Source organism: Miscanthus floridulus, chromosome 5 (genome assembly GCF_019320115.1).
Source record: "Miscanthus floridulus cultivar M001 chromosome 5, ASM1932011v1, whole genome shotgun sequence".
In the NCBI taxonomy this organism is placed as follows: Eukaryota; Viridiplantae; Streptophyta; class Magnoliopsida; order Poales; family Poaceae; genus Miscanthus; species Miscanthus floridulus.
The window spans coordinates 39,044,928-39,066,909 of NC_089584.1; the positions used below are offsets into that span (position 1 = coordinate 39,044,928).

Below are 21,982 nucleotides of genomic sequence, written 5' to 3' on the forward strand. Positions count from 1 at the left end.
CATCTCTCCAGTAGCTTGTGTTCAAATTCAGACTACATACCCTTTAAAGTAATACTTTGATTGACCAGCATATGGATGACATCTTCTATTCTTTTTTTCTTTTCTTTTCTTTTTTTTTTTGGGGGGGGGGGGGGGGGGGGGGGGGGGGGGGGGGCTGCGCAAACTAAGCAGTCTAGAACATAACTTCGGCTAAAGGTATATTGACTAAACAGATCATCTGTGTGAATTAATTCATTTCTGCTTCTTGTTGTTCAAATGATATTTAACTATGGTGTCACTACTGGAAATTGCAAAACTTTCATATTAGTGCTCTTTTGGCCCTATGCACACATCTGCAGAATAATGTGGTTACATATTTGCTTAAGAATGCAGCTCTAAACAGTTGTTAGCTCATTATTATTTGCGAAGAGATTTAGTTAAGGCAGAGCCAGTATATGGAGACAGATATCTTTGTGCATACGATCGCTGAATGCCTGCGAAAATAAGATATATTGATCCAAGAAAACCTTAGTGAAGCCAAAAACAACCTAGAAAACTGCACTGGCTGTCAAGAAATGTTTCTTGTAACCAGGTTCCATGTACCACCTACATTTTACACAAAACTTTGGAGCATCTTAGCTCGCTAAAGCTAGACATCCTGCCACCAAATCTGTCTTGATTGATTGGACTCTTTTCAAGTGATAGATCTGCTTCGTGGATCTTGAAACTCGTTAAGCTCGTCCAGGATGAGTTGTGCTGATATTCACATCTGCAGCTTGTTAGTCGAGACCTGAAAAATCATCAGCCGTGTTCTCTATTAGGATAAGAATGTTGTGCCAAATTCCATGATTTGTGTCAAGTTTAGCATTGAGTCAGGTCACACACTCGCACTTGCTGACTGTTTTTATGTTTCAGCTTCATTTCTCCCTGCAGTATGAGTCCTGTTGCCACCACCATCCAAAAACTGATTGCTTTCGGTTTGTGCTGAAGAGGGCACACTAAAATGCTGGTTCTCAGCCTGGAATCATTGTCAAATTTGGATATAAGAGACCCAGACAAGAATTGGTGAAGATCTTTTCATCTACTTTTATACTATTTGTGAAATGCTACCTGCACGATAGTCTGCAATTGAGGATCTCCTGTATTTGCTCCCTGTTGAGCTTCATTATTCAGGCTCTGCTGCTGCTGAGTTGCTACGCCTTGATGTTGCTCCTGCACCATGTTAGCCATGACGGCTAAAACTTGAGGTGCCAGGTTTGGCCTAACAGGAAGACCCGCCAAAGATGGGAATGGCTGTATGCTAGATGCTGAGGGATGGATTGCTTGCCCAGGGACTCCAAACATCGGCATCGTGTTTCTGCCAGGCATTTCAAGACCTTGTGGTGGCGTGCCTGGGATCATTGAACAAGGGAAGTGAGCACAAGGCATGGGCGGAAATGGAACCGCTGCTGTGCTGTTCATATCGAGGACACCCATCCCATAACCCAATCCCATGCCGAGATGAGGGAAATGAGCAATTGGAGGAATTTGCATGTGCTGCATGGTTGGTGGCAGCAGCATGGGAGGAATGCACAGTCCACTTCCCATGGACATCATCTGTGTGTCAAAGATAACCACCATCTTGTCAGTGCATTTATGTTTGCATTTATCTGAAAGAATCATGCTACATTTCGAATTAGGTGGTTTTAATGTACCTGAACTTGAAGCTGGAGGGTTTTGAGGTACTCAATCGCTTCATCCAGCATGGAGGCTTTGTCAATCTGCAAAAAGATGATACATCTGTTGCTACCAGTTTACCAAATGCCTTCGGATTCAAGTGGTGGATAAGGAAGTAAAGATGATAGAAATGGATTGCCATACCTTGTTGCAGTTGGGGATGAGCTCTTGGAGGGCGCGCATTTTTTCATTGATCCTGTCCCTTCTCCTCTGCAGGTTTGTTGCATTACAATGCGATCAGTTCAATTGCAGCTCGAGCTTGAGAATCAGGAATGAGCCTGTACAGAGATCGATTGCCTGCTTACCCTTTCGGACAAATTGTGCACCTCCGCGGTGCGGCTGCGCTTCGTACCTCTGCTGCCTGATCTTCGCATCCCACCGGACTCATCATCAAGATCCTGAAGAAAACCAGCTTTATTAATTATTAGCAGTACAAGGTGTGTGCAGTCAGATACTCAACTGCCATCTCACATCCTCTGCTTACATCATCTTGACTTGCAGAACACTCGGCCTGACTCTTCCTCTTTTGTTGGCGCCAGGACTCGTCATTTCCTATTCCAGCACCATTGCCAGAGCCATCATCAAGATCCTGAAGAAAACCAGCTTTATTAATTATTAGCAGTACAAGGTGTGTGCAGTCAGATACTCAACTGCTATCTCACATCCTCTGCTTACATCATCTTGACTTGCAGAACACTCGGCCTGACTCTTCCTCTTTTGTTGGCGCCAGGACTCGTCATTTCCTATTCCAGCACCATTGCCAGAGCAGACCGATGAAGTAGCGGCTGCAACCTCAGAAGCCTTCCTGGTCTCAACTTTTTTCTGCGGAGTCATGTCCCGGGGCATCTCTTGCTGCAGGTTACCAGCCGTCGGTGCTGCTGCGCATGAAAACCGCACCTCCTTGGATTGTGACCACGGCGTCCTCTGGTCCGTGAACACAGGGGCAGTTCTTGGTCCACTGGTCGACTGTAGAACCGTCGACTCCACTCGGGTGCTCGTGGTGACATTGGACGCCTTGTCTGTGCCTGTCTGTGGTGGCCTCTGCAGGCTTGCTCGCGCCATGGCTGCTGGCCTAGAGAAGAGGGAGAAATTCATCAAGCCCTCTCCGCCGCTCTCCGGCCGAGGTTTCCTGGTGGCCGCGAACTCAGCTTGTGGCTCAGGCCTGCTGGCTGGACCTGGTACTGGTATGCGGTGGGTTTCCTTTGAGGGTTCTGGTCCTCTGCTGGTGGTGGCAACCGGGATGCTTCTGTTGTTGCCGGTGTGCTGGACTGGTGGTGGCAGAGGGCTGAGGTTCGTCGTCGCCGCCGCCGCTGCAACTGCCGCTGCATGGAGCTCCGAGAAGAAATCTGGGCTGTAGCTCTCCTGCGAGGGCAGGTGCGGCGCTGTCTTCTTCGACGATGGGGTAGTGGATCCAGGGTACGCTGTCATCAAGATCACCGTTGTCACGGATGGCGTCTAGGCCGGAAGAGAAGTCGCCAAAGAGGCCTCCCGTCTTCAACAGCGCCACCGGGTCGGTACCTGGCTGCTTTTCTTGGGCTCTGCTGCCGCTGGCAGCGCCGCAAGTGAAGGGCGGGAAGGCGGCCTGGGGCTGCTTCCTCCTCCCCTGCACCACCGCCTGCCCGTTTTCCCATAGCAGCTCGGCAAACTCGTCGCTGTCGGACCTGCACCACGCGCACATGCATACAATCAGCGCTGTATTAAGGAAGCAAGAACCGATCAAGAGACAAGCTTCAGCTTGAATGAAAAGGGATCGCTCACATCTCGGCGCCGGGGAGCTTGGTGGATGAGCGCGAGGAGCCCGCGGCAAGCAGGAGAGGACGACAGCAGGACACGCTTGATGAAGGTGAGCAAACAACTGGGAACAGACGTCGATCGGTGCAACACGCAACAGCAGGTTGGCTGCTGATCGACGCGACGGCTAACGATTTGCTTCTGCTGGCGCTGCTTGTTCCTCAGAAGCTCAGCGTTAGGTTTCTTGGCTACAGGATCGGAGGAAGGTTGTGGGAGCTCTCGCCCTCTCGGTCTCGGTAGAGAAGGGTAGTTAACAGCGAGCGGGAGGGTAAGGTGGGGGACCTGAACCTGGATGGAAATGGACAAGCAGATAAGACGGGCAAATGTGTAACAGCGGCCTAGGCGGTGCTCTGTACCGGCCCGGCCGTGGGTATCCGTCCACTGTGCTGCCCACGGTATCTTCATTGTACTCTTCCTCTCTTGGATTTATGCTCCTCTCTCCTCCTAGATAGGAGTTGGGTACAACGGCAATTATTTTCTTAGGCGCAGTTGGCTGCCATACTAGTTCAATGCTATGCTCTGTAGCTGCTAGTACCTACTAGCAATATCCTTGTTACTAATTATTGACCGACTAACCTGAAGATTCATATAACTATAACTAGGACCCGTTCGCTTGTCTGAAACTTAACTGAAATTGACTGAAAACATTGTTATGGCTTAATTGTTGTGAGAGAAAAAATACTGTTTCTGACTAAAAAAAGAAGCCGAACAAACCTGAATATGAGATAAGCCCATAGTTTGTTAACCTGGCATCTTTATTTATTCTACCTTTTTATATAGACCTGGCATCTTTATTGTAGCTTGACTACAATATCTATTAGCTTGTTTGTATTATTACTAGCGGTAAGAAAGATCTATCAGGGTGCAGAAAGTTTGACCTACATCCCATAACAACTTTTATTTTAGATCAGAGAAAGTATATCAGACATCTACCTACTTCATCCGCAGTAGCACGAATCCGATCCATCGTTCAGTACAGATCGCACTATCTAGATCTAAATGATTGGGTGATCGGGGGATGCGGGGACCAAATCCATCAAATGAATGATGAGCAGCGGGGAACCCTGCTGCAGCTCGTGCTGCCCTGCTGCAGTTGACAGCCTGCGCAAGCAACTGCACCAAGCGTACTTCTCCTTGCTGACACGTGTATCGTTGCTGATTCGTAAACAAGTACTGCTGACCGATTTATGTGAAAGAAAAATACTGTTTCGACTAGAAATTTATACCACAATCAAACGAACAAGCTGACTGATCGATCTGTGGGCGTGCAACTTAACACTGTAGTCCCAGCGATACACCTTGCTGCTGCCAAAGCAAAGCAGCAAGAGGCAGAAAAGAAAGCGAACTAGCTGAAGGAAGGCAAAGCCGCTTTGATTATTGCGGATCCAGCTCAGATGTGTGTACTCCTGTGCGTCTGTGCGACCGACCGATTATGATGACGATAGTACTCGCCGAGGAGACTCTGAAGAGCCTAGCCTCCACTGATAAAGAAAGGTGCGTGTGCGGCTACAAAGCGTGCGAAAGCTGCTCCCACACACGTGCTACTATATGCCACAGCTAATCATTGGCCCTGCTGAAGGAAAGGAGCGCGAGGACTAATGCATGGTTTGACATTTCTGTGGCTTAATTAATCTGCCTGTTGCTACCTGATCAGCGGTGCTAAGGGCGTCCCAACAGTGTCACTTCAACTGGCTCGTAGGAATCTATGTCGGCACTTTTCGGACGTGGAAGAGATAAGGTGGAAAAGAGAAGAGACTATCTCTTATCTCAACACCTATCTTAGCTCAGAAAACGAGATAGTTTGTGGACCTACTCATAAAGAATGAGAGAGGAAGGAGAGAAGATGTAGAATAAAAAATTATTTACATATGAGATTCATCATGAAGTGGTCATGATATGACATGTATAAGCTAACTGCTATCTCTTGCTGCTGAGTACGCCATAAATGGAACTTTTATCTTTCTGTGGCGGTATTGCAAAAGCAGGCACGGGATCTCCATTCCTCGGTGACTTTGTTGGGAGACGGGCACGAGGAGTGTTTCAGTGTTTGGCGCATTAAAACATATGGCATGTTGAGCCATTGGGAGTATGGGCGTGCTTCTGTCGGCTAGCATGTTCTCTATTTGGAGACGGAACCGTTGCATTAGAATTCGGGCAACCAGGTATGCATGACTCATGAGCGTACTATGTTTTTTTTATATAATATTGGTGAGCTACCGCTCATATTTAACGGAGACAGTTGTATATGCATCTGTTTAGTAGGTTGCTGTAAGCATCAGAGAAGATTTTCACACGACAGCACAAACAAACTATTAGTTCTACCTTAGCTACTCATGTACTCTCATAGAGAAAAAAATTGGTTAACTACAAGTCGACGCATTGACCCGACAAAGGGCATTTAGTATTTACACTTTTTTTTTTAGAAAAAATGGTATTTGCACTCGTGAATGAACAATCTCTTGGAATTGTGCTGGGAATAATAATCTGATTTCATACGTTGAAAAGAACTGTAGCTACTATAAGCACTGCATGAACCGTTTCTCAAAAACGAGATATGCGGTCGTCATCTCTGGACCAACCGTTCATGTGCCTGTTCTTCGACTCAGAAACGTTGTTCTTATCTGCGTGCACCTTTAACTTGTCGAATTATATTACAATGGATCTTTGGTTGGTACGGCAGGACACGATCTAAGTATATTGACATAATATTCGATGCAATGTTACCACATAAGCAACAGGTGAATACTGACGGTGTACTTAGCAGATATGTGCAGATGGTTTACTCGTGTTTTAATAATATCTAAAAATGACGAAATTTCTTGGTATATCTCTTGTATATGTGCTACTTCAATTCAATGCATCTCTTTTTCTTTAGATAAGGAAACAAAGCTCAACTTTACTACGCGCAGATGGTATAGAGATCTCTTTTTTATCTCCTAATATGTATTTCAATGAATACGCAACCTTTTCTCTCATCTGCAATACTCCCTCCATACAGAACTGCAGGAAGATCCATGGGATGCATGTAGTCGAAGTTTTATCCTTTATTTAGAAAAGCAACCAAAAAGGTATCTGGATTGACCATACTAATTTTTACTAAACTTAGACGAAGTATGTGATATTTATTGTAAATTTGTTTTATGTATGACAGCAGTGTACGACGATCATTGTAGGGGTTGTTGCCTTGTTTTGCCTTGTTTAGATTGCAAATTTTTGCAATCGGGATACTGTAGCATGTTTCGTTTGTATTTGACAAACTTTGTCCGATCATGGACTAACTAGGCTCAAAAGATTCGTCTCGTGATTTACAACCAAACTGTGCAATTAGTTATTTTTTTTACCTACATTTAATGCTCCATGCATACGTCCAAAAATTGATGTGATGGAGAGAGAATGAAAAAACTTGGAATTTTGAGACAATCTAAACAAGGCCCTAACAGAGCTTCAAGTTTCGGTCCTTTGTGAATGAAGAATGAATAAATTGTAAGTGCGATCTTAATACGCAGAAAGAGATTTCATAGTAAAAGCACCAATAGTTATACATGTATTTGTTTCATAATTACTATAGATTCCTTTTGTCTTCATATCAAGAACTATAACCACTGTTTTATATTTTTGAGAAAATAACCACTGATTTTTATCATAATATAATATATACTGGTGTAAACTGCAAAAACATCATAATACATAATAGCCTTTTCAGCTGAATCTACTTGTGTCATTTCTTATATTTGGGTTCTTATTTCAAACACAAATAAACATAAAGTGCTCCAGTTTTTTTTTTTCCAAAAGAAAGTTAATTAGAATACTATAGCCTTTAGCACTCCAGAGAGCCTTTAGCACAATAACATAAGCGTTACATTTCTGCTTGCCTTTCGCTTTCTAACAGTTATCCTATGCTCTAGCACTACATCTCTATCGTCTCTCTAGAACTCTCTTTCATGATATATATATATATATATATATATACTCTGCAATCGGAATCCTGTAGCAGTGTGTCTGCACTGCTGCAGAGTCACTCACACTGCTACAGGATTCAGATTGTTCAGCCTGATCGGCTAGCTGTACTCATTCAGCTGCAGCTGTTGCTGCACTGCTGCAGAGTCACTCACACTGCTACAGGATTCAGATTGCAGAGTCACTCTCTTATATTTGTGTATGCGGGTTTCCCTTTATTCCATTCAATCCTGAGTATATTCTTTTGATTATGCTTCTATTGGACTACGGATAAGCAACACGTGTCCACTTGTTGCTTTGTTGTTTGCTCATCGATCTATAGTACCTAAAATACCTTATCTGTACTTTAGTGGTCTGAAAAATAAAATTAGGATGCATCTTTCATTCACACAATAGATACCGCATTGTGGGTTTATTGACTTGGTAGTTAAAATGGACTTAGACTATGATATTGTGCTAATATATTTCGTGTTTGTGTTGTTTTTTTTTTGAGGGGGGTGGGGAGCAAATGTTGTATCGAGTTACATGAAGTAATACCAATTTGTAATAAGAATCGAAGAAGCACCATGTTAGTTAGATAAGTGTAAGAAACAAGGATCATAAACATGACTCGATACAAAGACATCGTCATAGGTTTGACCAAAGTCATTCTATATTTTCGAAACTATCTTTTTGTTTGGATAAATTCAACTTTATTGCCTCAATTCATTCATTTCGTTCAACCTCCTTACAAAGTTTTGACTCGCTTTATTGTTTCAAACTATTTAAACTAATTGTTTCCATTTCATCCTGTATAACTTTAAGTATGAATTTTGTAAGGTGACAATTGATATCATCTCTATGTTAGGAAAATACTTTATAGAAAAAAAAACCATTATGTTATTCATGCATATTCATATCTCATGGGTTGTACTAGTATTTGACAGTTGCAATCCAAGGAAACTTTTGTAATACTTTGTAACATAGATTATGATGCCAATTATCATCACCATGAAATTTGAACCCACAAAACACAACTTGCATGAGCATAAACAAAAGCCACAAATTTTGTAAGGGGGGGGGGGGGGGGGTGATTTGGTAAAATGTTGTATTGGTGGTAAGTCAATAGACCGAATAGTTGAGGATAATGATAGGTCTTTAACTTTCTTTCATTTAGTATGTTTGACAAAATTCAAGTAAACTACTTTAGGTCATTCTCCTAGGGGTATAAGACATTATTGCCTTATTAGATTCTTCTCTTCTATGTGCTATATATTTGTGTGACATGTACATATATGTCTATCACATCAGCTAGACTTTGAGATCTAGACAAAACGTATGGTGTACCACCATATCTATGGCTCTTAGCCTACTTGTCATGCATGAATGTATACATGACCGCCGGTCTATGTCAAACGTCACAAAAGATATGTATATTGACTTGAATTGTGCAAGACAAAAGTTAATATGCCGTGTGTGTTGATCATCCATGCAAATATATATTTGCATGTCGCAACATGTGATCCAAGAAGGTGACCCTTTTGTATGTGTGATTCAGCTAGCTCCGATCCATGGGTTTCTTCCCACTCGCAAATATGATGAGCTAGGAACGAATTGAACAGCCACTTCTCATTATGTTCTTCGAGCATCAAGTATTCAAGTGGCTTCAAGGTAACCTGCCCTTTTTGTGGAAGGCAAAAGCCCTAACTGAAGCGTCGTTGGACTGTTCATGTCCAAGCAAATTAAGGTATCGCCAGCGGCCACCTGGCTCTCGGGGTCGGGATGGAATGGATTCACCAGAGAAGCCCCACGGGCACAGGTTAGTCCGGTACGGTTGATCCACACACGGCTGAGGCCTGAGGCCTACTAACGAATAATGATAACTCAATACAGGTGGTGGAGCTTACAGCGACGGTGCACGATGTCGATCGAGAACGCACCGCTCGTGCGGCGTCATCGCCTCACGCCCTCACCTCACGAACCCGGGGCATCTCCACTTCCTTGCGCGGTAGCTAGCCAATGCGGGTTGTCGGCAGTCAGCTGGCCGCGCGATCCGTCGAATCCCGAATCCGGCCAGGGCGAAACCATATCGCCTGACGCCGACCGGCGGCTACGTTTCGCGCTCCTGGAGGAGGGATGGCCATCGATGACGAGGTCTCGTTTGGAGCAGGTGGCGCCGGGCACGCGCGGCGCGTGGATGTTCACGTGCATGCCAAGATGCGCTCGGGCCCGCCGCCGGCGCCAGAGGGAGCAAACACCAAGTCACCGCGGCCGGTCGCTTGGGTGGGGGCGTGGACCAGGCGGAAGCAGGCGCCCGATCGACGGCGGCATCCACCGGGGCATCTCGGAGTCCGGAATTCGACACGCTTGCATGCAAGGAAGAGACACCAAGCTGGGAGCGCGCGTACGTGTGCGACTCCTGGCGAGGCGCGTGTAGCCCTGGCGCGCGTGGGGGAGCCTTTGCTTGATGCAGCCAGCCGTCTACGTTGCCGTCAACCCGGCCGGCGCCTGTGTGGGCAAATAAATGGACGACCGCGCGGGCCGGGGGGTACGTGATGAAGGATGGGATATATATGTGGATGTGGAATCCCAGGCGCCCCGGCTCGCGCGGGCGCTGCTGGAACGTTGGTAGTTACGTTACGTACCCTGCAGCTGCAGGGACGGCGACGGCGACGGCTCCCGATGCCCCGATCGGGATTATGCATTTGTGGCGGGCCGCACGGTGCACGATGTAATCGAGTTTGCACCGTCTCCGTACGTACATGTGTTGTGAGATCGGAGCAACTTGCAGTCCGTCTCGACCGCAACCTTCGAAAGCGCTAGTAGCATCTACGGTTCTATTTCTACCACGCAGGTGCTGATTGATATATATATATATATATATATATATATATATATATATATATATATATATATATATATATATATGAGAAATTTTACGATGGTCGGAAAAAACTGGCACTAGTAGAGAAACGATCTTTGATCCAGCTCGAAATTTGGATTTAGTCCCGGTATTTTTCGTGTCCGGGACTAGAGAGACCTTCAGCTTGTTCGGTTGGCTGGTTCGTATCGTTGCTGGTTCGTGAAGAAGTACTGCTGGCTGGTTTGTGTGAGAGAAAAATACTGTTTCGGCTGAAAATTTACGATCGTTTACGACAAGCCACAGCCAAACGAACAGGCTGCTTTAGTCCCGGTTTGTAGCTCCAACCAGGACTAAAAGTCCCTGTCCAACGGCTACTGCGCCAGACTTTTGCTGGAGGGGACCTTTAGTCCCGATTGGAGCTACTAACCGGGACTAAAGGTTAACTTTTACTCCCGGTTAGTCCCTCCAACCGGGAGTAAAAGTCTACTTCTGGCTGGAGGCTCCGTCTAGGACTAGGAAGGGACCTTTAGTCCCAGTTTCTGTCTACAACCGGGACTAAAGGTCCTCTCCTATATACCCCTTGTTCCTCCCCGACCCCGAGCCACTTCGAGCTCAGTGTTCTTGCTTCATCGCCGGCCTCTCTTCTTTCTCATCACCGGTGTATCACAAGATTTCTTCCATTCCTCCATCGATTCTTCGGTTCAAAGGTTACCAACTTTATACTCCCATGTTTCATCAGTAGCTTATTTTATTTTGTGGACTAGATATATGTGGTTTTTTTATGGTAGATTTTTTTTACTTGTAAGCCATTTAAGCTCAAAATCACTTTAAAGTTTGCGTATTTGGTTGAAGGAAGGTTAAAGTAGTTATTCAAAACTAGTATTGAGCTTTCATTTCTAGCATGCATAGCACACTTCATGCTTTAGAGATATAGAGGATTTTAGAGTTTTTTTAATTTTATTTGTTTATAAAATGAAAATTTTATATTATATTAAAAATGAGTATAGAGAGTAGATGACAACTGTTTCTGGGTCCTCGGCCTCTCTTCGGGTTACAAAGCGACTGAGGCCGGACCTTCCTCCTATTGCATGCGGCAAGTGTGAGGAGAAGATTGTGATGGAGTACCGGGTGAGGAAGGAGTGTCCCAACAAGGGCCGTATCTTCTACAAGTGTCTGGATCGCAGTGTGAGTTATTTTATCGTATTTGATGATTATGGTTAATTTATACTTATTTTTATGATGATTGTAATTAAAGTTCTAATTTTTTATTTTAATTTCAGTGGGATGGCACTAGATGTTCAGGCTGGTACTGGGAGGAAGAGTATGTTGAACACGTGCAAAACTCTCTTGCACAGGCGGCTATGGCGGCTAATGAGGCAGTGATCCTGCGGAAGAAGCCCATAGATGTTGAACAAACGCATGATCTGTCTATTTTAGTTGGGATTGGTCGTGAAATCCTTATGCTGCTGAAGTGCATATTAGCTTTAGTTTTTTAGTAGTAGTTGGGATTGTTTACATTGTAGTGAGACTTTCATAAATTAATACCTTGTGTGGTGGCATGCATGTCGTATAATTAACTAATTATGTTCTAGATTTTAATATGGTATGTATGTCGTGTAATGCAGATGAGCCGGCATTGGATGTACAATGCTGATCGTCGCTCCTAAGAGTTCATTGAGGGCGTGCATTCTTTCTTACGTGTGGCCGAAGCAAACAAACACGAAGGTTTCATGTGTTGTCCATATGCCATATGTAAGAATTTGAAGGAATATGCTAGCTCAATGAGTCTTCATTCATACTTGTTGAAGTTAGGTTTCATGCTAAACTATATTTGTTGGACGAAGCATAGAGAAATCGGGGTTGTAATGGAAGAACGTGAAGAAGAACAATGGGACGATGATGACATTATTGCTGAATATAGTGTCTTCAATGATACTGCAATGGGGGAAGCTGAAGAAGAGGTAGTGGCAGAAGATGAGCCCGCTGATGATCTTGGTCAGGCCATTCGTGACGCACAAAGAGAATGCGAAAGTAAAAAGGAGAAGATCAAGTTCGAGCGCATGCTAGAGGATCACAAGAAAGTGCTATACCCAATTTGTGATGCGGGACAGAAAAAGTTGGGTACCACACTGGAATTACTGCAATAGAAGGCAAAGAATGGTGTATCTGACAAGGGATTTGGAGAGTTACTGAAAATCCAAAAGAAGATGCTTCCGAAGGATAACGAATTGTCCGTCACTACGTACGAAGCAAAACTAGTAGTCTGCCCTTTGGGATTAGAAATCCAGAAGATACATGCATGTCCTAATGACTGCATCCTCTACCGTGGCGAGGAGTACGAGAAGTTAGATGCATGCCCGGTATGTTATGCATCGCGGTATAAGATCAGGCGAGATGACCCTGGTGATGTTAAGGGCGAACGTTCCACGAAGAAAATCCCTGCCAAGATTATGTGGTATGTTCCTATAATACCACGCTTGAAACGTCTGTTCAGAAACAAAGACCATGCAAAGTTATTGCGATGGCACAAAGAAGATCGTAAAGTAGACAATATGTTGAGACACCCTGCTGATGGGTCCCAGTGGAGAGCAATCGATAGAGAATTCCCGGAGTTTGCAAATGACGCATGAAACTTAAGGTTTGCTTTAAGTACGGATGGTATGAATCCTTTCAGGGAGCAGAGCAGTAGTCATAGCACTTGGCCCGTTACTCTATGTATCTACAACCTACCTCCCTGGTTATGCATGAAGCGTAAGTTTATTATGATGCCAGTGCTCATCCAAGGCCCAAGGCAACCTGGCAACGACATCGATGTGTACCTGAGGCCACTAGTTGAAGAACTTCTACTTTTGTGGAACAAACTAGGTGTATGTGTGTGAGATGAGCACAAACAGGAGCACTTTGACCTGCGAGCATTGTTATTCATAACAATCAATGATTGGCCTGCTCTAAGTAATCTTTCAGGACAATCAAACAAGGGATATAATGCATGCACGCACTGTTTTGATGACATTAAAGGTATATTCTTGAAAAAATGTTGAAAGGTCGTGTACTTTGGCCATCGTCGATTTCTTCCTATGAATCACCCCCTAAGAAAGAAAGGCAAGCATTTTAAAGGTAAGGCAGACCACCAGTCCAAGCCGGGCAACCTAACTGGTGAGGATGTACTCAATATGGTCAAGGATGTGAAAGTAGTATTTGAAAAGGTACATGGCAGCAAACCTATTCCGAACGACACCGATGGTCACGCACCCATGTGGAAGAAGAAGTCCATATTTTGGGAGCTACCCTATTGGCAAGTCCTAGAGGTCCGTAGCGCGATCGACGTGATGCACCTGACGAAGAATCTTTGTGTGAACCTACTAGGCTTCATGGGTGTGTATGGAAAGGCTAAGGACACACTTGAAACACGACAGGACCTGCGATGTTTGAAAGAACGAGACAACCTACATCTAGAGAAGACAGATGATGGACGTCATTACTTAAGTCCTGCCAGCTACACTCTTAGCAAAGAAGAGAAGAAAAGCATGTTTGAATGCCTAACAAGTATCAAGGTACCATCTGGATTCTCCCCGAATATAAAGGGTATAATAAATGTGCCAGAGAAGAAATTCCAAAATCGGACTACGACCGCTCTCTCACCAAGTCATTTGAGGCGGCGCAGAAAAAGACTAGAGCAGGGAAAGGTGTTGCACAACTCGGACATCAATCGCAACAATCAGTCCCCCCTCTTGTCATTCGTAATGAATATGGTTCAAACTTAGACTTACCGGACGTCGATTTTGAGGAACTGGTTCGGTTTTACGAGGATACTAGTTTGGACCTTGCCCAAGTGCTCGCTGAAGGACCATCTACTCTAAAAGTGGATCCTTGGAAGAAATTTGAACATGGAAAGAGTCTATACAACTCTGGGGCCTTAGGTGAACTGGGTACGTAAATGTATCTGCTAAACAAGTGGTACATGGCGGCGTGTAAACGGGGAGAGAACTTTGTTTATGTCAGAATTAGAAACCAATATTACTTCCGTGGCGATGACGTTATATATGTTGAGTTTGGAGAATTACACCAACTATGTCACCTGGACTCTCTCGACAAAAGTCTCATTAGCTGCTATTGTCTGTAAGTGTGATTATTTTCTACTATTAAAGTGTATATATATAAATTATATATCCTCACACTATATTTTTATATATGTAGATATGAGATGACAGAACTTAGAAAGAGACAGAATAATGATGTTGGTTTCATTGATCCAAATGTCATATTCAAACACCCTGATCCCCCGCCTAGATGGAAAGCTGAACTTGAGAAAAATCTCATGAGGTTCTTAGTGAACCAACAAAACAAGGACATACTCTTCCCCTACAACTTCAAGTGAGTATTAAATAATTAATGTCGATCATATGGACATTTGTTCAATTATTTGCTTACTAGCTAAGCTATCTCCCATATATACATATATTGACTCTAGTTAATGTCGATCATATTTGTGTATAAAAACATATGCAGCAATCACTGGATATTGATGGTCATCGATATGACCAATAGTCGGTTGAGGATCTTAGACTTGTTAAGAAAAGAGCAAACAGAGTACCAAGACATGATAGATATTATTCAAGGGTAATTTGGTCTCTCTAGCAACTATATATACCCCGATCTCTTAACTGCAACAATTATTAAAGACCAAAATAAATTTTTATTTTATTGGGCGTAGTGTTTGGAAAAGTTTCATTGAGGAACACCACATGAAACATTGCAAAGCGCCACTGGATATAATTGCACACAAAGTAAGTACTAGCTACATTTATATATATATATATATATATATATATATATATAAATATATAATTCAATTAACACCATGCATGCTTTCAATTCACCCCGGATCTTTTTTCTCATAAAAGTGGGTTCTGAGGCAAGAACAGGGGAACAACTACTGCGGATACTATGTTTACGAGTTCATCATGGCGTACTAAAAAAGAACTCCTGAAGAGAACCTCAAAGTACGTTATATAAATATATTCATATATTCACAATTTCTTTTATTGCTCATATATATATAAGTAATCACGTGACCAATATATATATATATATATATATATATATATATTAATACTTTTTCTTTAACTTTTATTGAAGACTCTATGGTTGAAGGAAAAAGTCATACGACGTGACCAACTGAAAGCAATTCAAGAGACTATAGCAGGATTTCTTAATGACCAGGTCTTAAACCCCACCGGCGAGTTCTACAATGATGTGAACGAAACATGAAAGCCAAACCAGATGGAGTAAATTTATTATCCCAAGGATATGATAGAATATACAGTGCAAGCTTTATTTTTAATATATATATATATATATATACATATTATATGTACATAAAATAACGATATATGTATATGCATGTAATATATACGTTAGTTTCATACTTTAGTTTGTACAAAATGTTCGAACATTATAAACGTGTAGAATATATATATTATTAGCAGCGTAGAATGCGTATTCGAAAACCTATTCGAAAACCAGAACGAATCATCAATTGAAAATAGAAACAAAAAAAAAGAAAAAAAATAAAACCTTTAGTCCCGGTTGGTGTTATACCAACCGGGACTAAAGAGCCGGCCCACGTGGCCAGGCTGGGAGGCCTCTTTAGCCCCGGTTGGTATTACCAACCGGGACTAAAGGTGGCGGGCACGAAACCGGGACTAAAGGGCAGGGGCCCTTTAGTCCTGGATTCGTACTCCCGGTTCCAAAACCGGGACTGAAGGGGGTTGAGAACCGGGAGTACAACCCGTTTCTCTACTAGTGTGGGTGAGATCGGACGATGGAAAAATAGGAGGTCCAACTGAAAGTATCTAGAGGTACCAAATAAGTCAGAATAGTACCAAATTAGGTGGAGCTAGTACCAAAATATATGGGACAAGATCTATTTTTCATTGTATATTTTATTTTCAAATAATGGTAAATCCGTCATTTTAGTCCTTTTTCTTCCTCCTCCATCTCTTGGACCATGGTCTTCTCTCATCCGTCGAAGCTTTGACCATGGAAAGTGACACGCGCGTGCTATCTCTCGCTGGATGGCCACGACCACTGGCAGCCGCACCTGCCCGGTCGATTACGTGCTATCCCCAGCGCCTCCCAAGCCGATGCTGCCCTTGCTCCTCTTCCCTATGCAGCCGGCAGCAGAGGCTGCGCCAACGGGCGATCAGGCCGCTGGCCGCCGTGCGCTTGGCTTGGCAGCAGCTGTGCCGTCGAGCTAGGCTGTCCTTATCTACACCATAGTAGTCAGTAACCATCACAGGTGCCATGATTAGTAGCGACATGAACACAAGCACCTCCTTTACTCGTACATGGCGGCGGCGGCCCAAACACGTACACCGGATGCCCAAGGTCTTCAGTGTGGGATCGATGGAGATGCACAACTGAATTGCGGCACCGGCGCGGGGGGTGTCGGAAGTGCCCTATTAAACTTGAGCTAGCAGCGGGGTTATGCCAAGTTTGAGACGGACACAACCTCAATTACTAACAAACCATCTACAATATATTTCTTAATTAATTACTTAGAAAATAGAAAAAAGATGAAAAAAACGGAGGTTCCAAAGGTACTTTTCCCATCATTGTAAAAGATCTATGTATATATCTGGTTCGGAGCAATGCAAACTAGTTAAGTACGGTAACTGTTGTCTTTGACTCTTATACAGCTGGCGATACCTTATATGAGGCGGAGAGAAGAAAACGGACATTTAATCTTGCACGTTACGTATTCCATACCGAGAATAAATACATAGCCAACATTATACGTATTCCATACCGAGAATAAATACATAGCCATTCCGGCGTAGATCTATTATAATCCTTTTTATATAAGTACTGCTCCATTATCTCTCTCTCTTTTTCTACATCTACACCAAATCTTTCGTGCAACCAGTTATTTTCGTGCGCGCGCTCGATCCGTCTATATCTGGGTCCATCTAAGATACGGTTACGGTTTCCGCTCCCTCCCTCGTGTTTGAACTCCGAACTCCGAGTCTAGTCCACAATCAAAGGAGATCTATCTCCACCAGTCTAAGTATATCGGTAACAGAAAAAAGAACTCCACCAGGCTCGCCCTCACCGGAGGGCGACAATCAGGCTTTGCTTGTTTTTATAATCCGTATTTTTCAGCGTGTCTTTTTAGCTAAAATAGTGTTTTTCCTCTCACAACAAATTAGTCGGAATAACATTTCAGCTTGTTTTTTAGCGAAGTGAATGAGGCCTCGGTCTCCATCACCAGCTCACCAGGGTCAAGCAACGATCAGTCTCAAAGAGGCCTTGAACACAAGTATATGATCAGTTTCCTGTGAACAGGAAGTGTGCGACGCATTGACGGGGCCGGGGAGGTTTTGAGCCATGCCCCCCGACGCCCCCAGCCCCGAACTCCTTGACGCCCCAAGCCCCGGCGCCGCCGCCGCCGCCCCACCCACTCCACAGACAGTGCCGGCCCTAGGGGTAGGGCATGGGGTGCGACGGCCAAGGGCCCAGGCGGAGGAGGGGCCTAAGCCCAGGTATACAAACCCTCGGCCCTATAGTCCGTTAGACATCAATAAACTATTGAGAAGAGAGGGAGAGAACTGGCCAGCTAGCCCAAGAAGATCGACAGCCTTGGCTTCTGGCTTTCTTTCCCAATGCCAGTTTTCACCATGGGGCCACGGCAGAGAGTAGGCAAGGAGCCGCGCTGCAGTGTCGCACTCTGATCGTAGATCGTGACTCGTGTGTTCGACGCCCGAGTGCTCGACGCACACATGCGGAGTCCGACGAGGCGACGAGCCGCACCACCGAGAACGGCGCACGACGGCGGCAACCAGGTAGGGCTCCACGACGACGAGTTCGCCAGAGGGCCCTCAAGATCATAGGACCGGCGCTGTCCATAGACCTCGAGGCCCGTCAATGCATCTACGGATCTGCGCTCCCCACTCCCTGGTATACCTTCCCATGGCGGTTTTGAGGTCGATCCACACCACCGCGAGGCGCAATCAGTGGAGCCCCCCTGCAATTCACAGCCATATCCATGGTCTGAACAAGATGGAGCCTGAGAGCCCTCCCCTCCACCCACGCCGGTGTCCCTCCTGGCACTGCCGTCCACCCCATCCTTGGCTAGCTTCCCTCCCCGCCCAGCATCCACCAGAGCTGATGTCTGAAGATGAAGAAGAGGAAGAGGTGGAGCTCGTCGACTGGGACAATGACGACGACATCGAAGCTGCCTTTCCCACCGCCTCTGGCGCCTTGGCGGAGAGACGCTGGTAGGGCTGGGAGCTGGGTGCGCTGCAGTCCCCTCTGGGGCATATCCGGCACCAAGATCCGGTGGATCCTCTGCTGTGCTCCCGGCCGAGTCCTCGATCCCCTCATCACCTGCTCCGGTGACTGCCGCCCATGACCGTGGAGATGCTGAGGCGAATGCCCCACTGCCCCCTCCACCACCTCCCTGCACCCTACTGGCGCACTCGCCAGCTGCACCGTCAGGGCCCGAGGTTGCCACGGTTGTGATGCACGTGGCCACCTCAGCCAACGCGGCCAACTCCTCCACCGACGAACCCTCGACCCCTCCACCACCGGGGCCGGCCGCTGGCAGCCCACTGCCGTGCGCGGCCATGGCGCCGCCGGACTCCACCAGCCCCTCCTCACTCTCGCCGGATGTGGCCCCGTTCTACCCATGTCCTTCCTCCGTAGGGCGCACGAAGAGTTGTCAGTGGACGGACGACGACTGCGAGGAGTCTGACGACGACCAACCCACTATCTACCTCGACGTCGTTCTTTAGCAGACGAAGCCGGTATCGACGTCCCCGCCACGTGCCCAGCCTCGTCCAGCAGTGGTTGGGGGCCAGGACGGTGCTGACGTTGGTCGGCAAGGACGTGGGCGAAGGCCGAAGAGACACGGCTGACTGCGCCCCCAGTTGGTGCACGACCTGCCTACTCGGCCTGTGGATGGCCGCGTCCCCATTCGCCAATGCCAATGCTGATGGGTGGTGTCACGACCTGAAAACCGCTACAATTTGTCATAAGTATCTAGAACATCAAGTACATCAAAAATTGGAAATCAACCTGTGCTTAGCCTAGCCAAGACCAAACACTACCCGACCTGGCAGATCGTCCGACATCACCACCGAACCATCCATCAAGACATCTCATAGACTTGGAATAATTATAGCCCACACCTGCACTGACGGAGTGTCCATCGCCATCGACGGATTGTCCGGCGGAGCCATTGCACAGCCAACCAGCCTGGCGGACCTTCCATTGCCACTAGTGGATTGTCTATCGAGATATTTACATAGTCGGTCAACCTGTCAAGCACACCACCGGATTGTGCATCACCCATAGTGGACTGTCCGTCGACACAAGTCGACACGTGTCCCCCTGCATGTGTTGCGTTGTCACACAGACGTGCTCATGCTGATGGAGCGTCCGTCATTCATGGCGGACTGTCCGTTAGGACAGGTCGACACTTGTAACATGCAATTTGTTGTGCTGTCACACACACACCACACATGGCCCCACATGTCATCGACATCACACACACTACACACCCACCAGCCATCTCTCCACTCCCTCCCCACTCTCACACACACACCTCCACGTTCAGGAAAACAGAGAAGAGAGAAAGGAGAGAAAGAGAGGAGGAGAGGAGAAGGAAGAAGAAGGGGAAGGGAAGGGAAGAGAAGGAGGAGGAGCCCAGCCCCAACTAGAGGACAGCGCCGGCGACGAGCTGCTGCTCCCCCACGTCCTCACCTTGCTGGAGTTGTAGAAGGGCCCCAAGCTTCATCTTCTTCAAGTTCAAGCCATGGAGGAGCCCAAAGGTCGATCTATGCCCTCAAGCCATCCCAAGCCGAGCTGCTGCATATGGAGCATCCCCACGGCATGGTGAGCACATCCCCGAAGCCCAACATCATCTCCCCCAACCTCTCATGGCCATGCCCATGAGCTTCACCTTCATCCATGGCCGGTCGTGATCAAACTAATGCATCTGGTCGTGACTAGAACCATACTAGAAGTGCCCGGACGCTAGGGTCCTATGTCCAGTCCTACACTGTAGAGCGTCCGGTCACAACTTAAGTGCACCATTGACCGTTGAGATTGGGCGATCAGCACTTGAAGTAGGGGCCACGTGGTATGCATCATGCAACCGGCCGCTAGAGTCTTGCATTCGGTCTAACTGACCGGCGCGTCCGGTCGCCCCATTTTTCAGTGGACTGTGGAGCCAACGGCTCTATTTTGTGGGGGGTTCTATTTAAGCCCCATGGCTGACTCAAGCTCACTCTCTTGGCCATTTGCATTGACATAGCAACCTAGTGAGCTTAGTCAAAGCCCTCCCACTCATCTCCATCATTGATTCATCATCTTTGTGAGATTGGGAGTGAATCTAAGTGCATTGCTTGAGTGTTGGCATCTAGTGGCACTTGGTGTTGGTGTTTCGCTGTGGGTTTCGCTTGTTACTCTTAGTGGCTGCCGCCACCTAGATGGCTTGAAGCGGCGAGGATCATCGAGCGGAGGTTGGTGATTGTCTCCGGCTCCGATCGTGGTGATTGTGAGGGGTTCTTGACCTTTCCTCGATGGAGAGCCAAAAGGTACTCTAGTAAATTGCTCGTGGCTTATGTGATTCTCATCTTGTGTTGGTTGTGCGGCACCCTATTGAGGGTTTAGCGTGTGATGCCAATTAGCGTGTGAACATCCAAGTGAGTGAATCGCCTCAACGAGGACTAGCTTATCAGCAAGCAAGTGAACCTCGATAAAAAATCATTGTGTTCATCATTTGATTCCAAGGTGATTGGTATTTATTGGTATTCATTCTTGTGATTGATTTATTCATTCCTCGACCCGACGGTACAACTATCTTGCTCTCTCTCTCTCTCTCTCTCTCTCTCTCTTTACTATACCACAAACTAGTTGTCAAGCTCTTTAGTGTAGCTAGTTGTGAGAGCTTGTTAGTTTGGTTAGTGTGGCTCTTTAGTTAGCATTTGAGAGCATACTAACTTAGTGTAGTGACATAGCCATTGTGTGGATAGGGACTATAGAAACTAGAATTGTGGTAGGTGGCTTGCATTTTTTGTAGGCTAGCGCAACACTCGCTTCGCCTCATATTTGTCTAACCGGTTTTCTAAGTGTTGTTGTAGAATTTTTTAATAGGCTATTCACCCCCTCTAGCCATTAGGACCTTTCACATGTCATTGATATCACACACACTACACACCCACCAGCCATCTCACCACTCCCTCCCCACTCTCACACACACACACCTCCATGTTCAGGAAAACAAAGAAGAGAGAAAGGAGAGAAAGAGAGGAGGAGAGGAGAAGGAAGAAGAAGAAGGGGAAAGGAAGGGAAGAGGAGGAGGAGCCTAGCCCCAACTAGAGGACGACGCTGGCGATGAGCTACTGCTCCCCCACGCCCTCACCTTGCTGGAGTTGGAGGAGAAGACCCCAAGCTTCATCTTCTTCAAGCTCAAGCCATGGAGGAGCCCGAAGGTCGATCTACACCCTCAAGCTATCCCAAGCCGAGCTGCTACACATGGAGCATCCCCACGGCATGGTGAGCACATCCCCGAAGCCCAACATCATCTCCCCCAACCTCCGATGGCCATGCCTATGAGCCTTACCTTCATCCATGGCCACCACTACCATGGATGGGGTCGAGCTCCCCACAGCCCATGCATGGCACATCCAA

General features: G+C 46.1%; 1 pseudogene; it reads right to left on the reverse strand.

Moving 5' to 3' along the window:
- Positions 1–449: 449 nt before the first annotated feature.
- Positions 450–3,798, reverse strand: LOC136449864 (transcription factor PHYTOCHROME INTERACTING FACTOR-LIKE 15-like; annotated as a pseudogene).
- Between the last annotated feature and the right edge of the window lie 18,184 nt (positions 3,799–21,982).